Below are 5,000 nucleotides of genomic sequence, written 5' to 3'. Positions count from 1 at the left end.
CAATTTCACAGAATTCTTTCACAATGTCGAACTTAACAGGGAGGACTTGGTAAATTCTACTAAAATCATTGGAACCAGTGATGATCTTAGGAGACTACAATTGCTTGAAGCATTCCATATTAGAGATAAATATCCAATCTAATATGACATTTAGTATTCCATTGTTTCCCTCACGACCTAGGAATCCTAACTTACCCCCTTCTCTCTCCCTCACCCCTCCTCCCTCTCCTCACCATCCATCTCCACCTCCCCCTTCTCTTCCTCATCCTCTCTCCGCTTCTTCCTCCGGCTCCTCCTCCTCTCCCCTCCAGTGACCACTCCCTCTTTCACCCCTCCCCTAACTTCTGAGGTCACATTGTTGATCACCTGACCCATGCATATATATATAACACATCTCATGAGCACTTGAATTCCTCTTCTTTAACTTTATTAAGACAATTTGTTATGTTCATACACGTACACACACACACACGCGCACACACACACACACACACACACACACACACACACACACACACACACACACACACACACACACACACACACACACACACACACACACACACAAACACACACACACACACACACACACACACACACACACACACACACACAAACACACACACACACACACACAACACACAACACACACACACACACACACACACACACACACACACACACACACACACACACACAAACACACACACACACACACACAACACACAACACACACACACAACACACACACACACAACACACACAACACACACACACACACACACACACACACACACACAAACAAACACACACACACACACACACACACACACACACACACACACACACACACACACACAAACACATGTACACACACACACACACACACATACACACACGACTCAGTGGCGCGGATGGTAGAGTCCCCGACTGTCACTACGGCGGTCTGGGTTCGAATCCTGGCCAGAGCTGAAATAGTTTCAGTATCGCTGCGCTTCGAGTCGTTACTACAACTCTTGTGGGTGGGGAGTTGGGTGTGTGTGTGCGTGTGAGGTCACAGCATTACCCATATATCGGTCATACTAGCTCTGAGCTCTCTTCCGGGAGGGAAATAGCTGTCGATCATGAGTCCAACCCGTGATCCAAAGACCAAAGGTAAAAGACCAAAGGTGAACCAAAGGTGAATCACACACACACACACACACACACACACACACATACACACACACACACACATATACACACACACACACACACAAACACACACACACACACACCACACCACAAACACACACACACACACACACACACACATATACACACACACACACACACAAACACACACACACACACACACACACACACACACACACACACACACACACACACACACACACACACACACACACACACACACACACACACACACACACACACTCGGTGGCATAGTTGGTAAAGCGCTGAACTGGGAAGCAGAAGTGCTCCCAGCACCCAGTTCGAATCCTGCCCAGGGCCGAAATTATTTCGGTATCGCTGTGCCTCGGGTCGTTACTCTGACTCTCGTGGGCGGGGAGTTGGGGGTGTGTGTGTGTGCAAGGTCATAGCATTACCCATAGATCGGACCTACGAGCTCTGCTCTCTTCCAGGAGGGAAATAGCTGTCGATCACGAGTCCAACACGTGATCCAAAAGACCAAGTGAAAGTGAATACACACACACACACACACACCACACCACAAACACACACACACACACACACACGCACGCACGCACACAAATGACTTGTCCCCTGCTGAACAGATAAACAAAACCACATCACAATCGGGAGAGCAAGAGAGAGGCTTTGATGGGAAACACATAAACAATTTGTAACAACGGGGACCACCAGAGATTACAGCTGATAGAGGTCATGCTCATTAGGGTGATATCTCTATATATTAACAAAGTCAACATGACCTCTACATCTTTATTGAATTAGGTATTTTACCAAACGGAAAGCAGCCTTTTATCCTCCCTCTCACTTTTCCTCTCTCTCTCTCTCCCTCCACCCCTTTTGCCACTACATCAGTACCCTCTACTTAGAGAATGTATTGGCTTCGTTAATTCAATGGTATTAAAGGGCTGGTTTCGCTACATGATGAACTTGTTCATCATATAGCGAGACCTCAGCTAGTGAACTCAGTCTGTTCCAAGACCTCAGGTAGTGAACTCAGTGTGTTCCAAGACCTCACCTAGTGAACTCAGTCTTTTCCTAAACCTCAGCTAGTGAACTCGTTTTGAAGTTTATAGCTTCCTGTGAACTTTATTAATTCATATGAAGTTTATATCTTCGAATAGTGACAAGTAATTTCGTTGTTTCTTGTAATTGTATACGTACAGAGTTATACAGCTACAGGTATAAGATAAGGTGTAGTGTACTAGTGATTTAGAATCAAAACAGTAGTCTGTTAATGTACTCCTAAGGCAGGAGTAATAGTAAGCTTGGTGTACTTAGTTTATTTAGTGACCGCTTTTGTTTCTTTTGTTGATTTATAGTTTCTCTTTACCATTTGTATTGCCGAAGGTGTAGCGAAATGGCTTGGGAAGAATGTGTGAACCTAGAGGACCGTCTCAGGATGTGTGAGAAGGAAATTTATCTTATCAAGGGTGCGCTCCGTGAGAAGAGATAATCCTCCCCACAACCCAAAGACCATTCCACCTCTTCCACTTCCGCCACTGCCGCAAGCGAATGGCGCTCCGTGGGGTCCCGTTTGTCAAGCCAGCGTTCGGTAAACAGGTGCGCTACGGAGCAAGCGCTAGCTCTAGCCAATCCTTTTACTCTGCTGGAAGATGAGGTAGCTGAAATTCAAGAATTCTTGGTGCTGGGGGAATCCATGGTGAGAGGCTATGACGACATCCTACAGCGGAAGTCTAAATGACGTTGCAAGCTTGTATGTCAACCGGGCCGTGGGATCGCCTATTGTACCCAGACCATCAGGGACCAAAGGCGGACGAACACGGTTATGGTTGTTCATACGGGAAGTAACGATGTGGGTAGGGTGAGATCAGAGGAACTTGTTCGGAATTACAAGGTCCTTCTTCAGGAGACGAAGGAGCGTGGGAGCCGTCACGTAGTCTGTAGCGTCCTTCCGAGGATCCGCGCTGGCTTGCGTAAGAACAGTAGAGCCATAGGAATCAATGAGAGGATATCACGATTGTGCACTCAACTGGGATGCCACTTTCTTCATCCTTGGTATCTCTGTATCACAGGAGGCGAGTGTGATCGCAAGGGGTTTGCTATACACAGGGTGACTCAGCGGGCGATGTAAAGTCTCGGATAGACCTAAAATTTATTTGGCTGGTACAAAAGATTATTTATAAAGGGGAAAGATCTCCCTTGGTAGGATAAGGGAGAGCGTATCCCGACCTCTGTTGAGCGATCACACTCGCCTCCTGTGATCGCTTAACAGAGGTCGGGATACGCTCTCCCTTATCCTACCAAGGGAGATCTTTCCCCTTTATAAATAATCTTTTGTACCAGCCAAATAAATTTTAGGTCTATCCGAGACTTTACATCGCCCGCTGAGTCACCCTGTGTATAGCAAACCCCTTGCGATATATTTGGTGGCAGGCGGTTTCTCTGCTACAGTCGGCGGTAGACACTGGTTTTGTGCCTATTGTTTTGGGGGCAGGCAAACTTTGTCCCTGATTTCAAAAAGGGAGATAAATCATCTATATGCAACTACAGGCCAATCAGTTTGTCATCAGTTATAGGTAAAATACTTCAATCAATAATAGCTAATAGATCACATCGAGGGACATGATTTGATCCATGACTCACAGCAAGGTTTCTCCATGGGTAAGTCATGTGTGACTAATCTTCTATCTTTTTACACTACAATATATAAGGCGTCAGATAACAACGCTAGTTACGATGTTATTTACCTTGACTTTAGGAAAGCGTTTAGTAAGGTGTCCCACCAGAGACTTCTAAATAGATTCAAAGCCCATGGCATAGGATGAAAAGTTTTTGAATGGATTAGGGCTTGGATCAGTGACAGAAAACAGCGGGTCAGCATAAATGGTGTAAAATCCAAATAAGGGAATGTTTCTAGTGGAGTTCCCCAGGGTTCAGTTTTGGGTCCCTTATTGTTCATTTAGCTTCAAACCCGTTACCATTTACCCATGTCTCGGTTATTCCTATCATATCGAGATTTTCGCTTTTGATATACACCTGAATTTCTTTGAATTTGTTCCTAATACTACAAGCATTAAAGTACATGGTTTTAAGAAACTCATGATTATCTTTTTTACTCGTTTTGCTTTTCAACATGTCTTAAATTATAATTTTGTTCTTTATTGACACATTGATCAATATTGATATTTGGTTCTCCGTCACCGCGTCCCACACTGGCCACCCGTCGTTCGTTGACATTCTGTCCGGCATCAATTCTTATAATGATATTTTGTCCTCTACTGACATTATATCTTAACGTGACATACTGTCCTCCACTATCATTACAACCCATCGTCATATTTTGTCCTTTATTGACATTACATCCTAATGTAATATTTTGTCCTCTACCGACATTATATCCTAAAATGACATTTTGTCCTACACTGACATATTTCTCTACATTATTGCTTCGCCCTACTCTGTTATCCCCATTACATTCTATTTCCCTTTCATTTTGATTTATTATCCAAGAAAAGGAACTAGTGCATTACAAACTCCCACAATGAGGTATGTACGAACATTTTTGTCTTTATGAGTAAGGTGTATTCGATCAGAAGCATAAAGGTCATGTCGCCTAGAACAGAGATACCAAGGATGAAGAAAGTGGCATCCCAGTTGCGTGCACAATCGTGATATCCTCTCATTGATTCCTATGGCTCTACTGTTCTTACGCAAGCCAGCGCGGATCCTCGGAAGGACGCTACAGACTACGTGACGGCTCCCACGCTCCTTCGTCTCCTGAAGAAGGACCTTGTAATTCCGAACAAGTTCCTCTGATCTCACCC

This window comes from Oratosquilla oratoria, chromosome 27, assembly GCF_046742065.1.
Source record: "Oratosquilla oratoria isolate Oo_2021 chromosome 27, ASM4674206v1, whole genome shotgun sequence".
NCBI classification, from domain to species: domain Eukaryota; kingdom Metazoa; phylum Arthropoda; class Malacostraca; order Stomatopoda; family Squillidae; genus Oratosquilla; species Oratosquilla oratoria.
The sequence above is the reverse complement of the archived record's forward strand: the minus strand, read 5'-3'. Positions refer to the sequence as shown.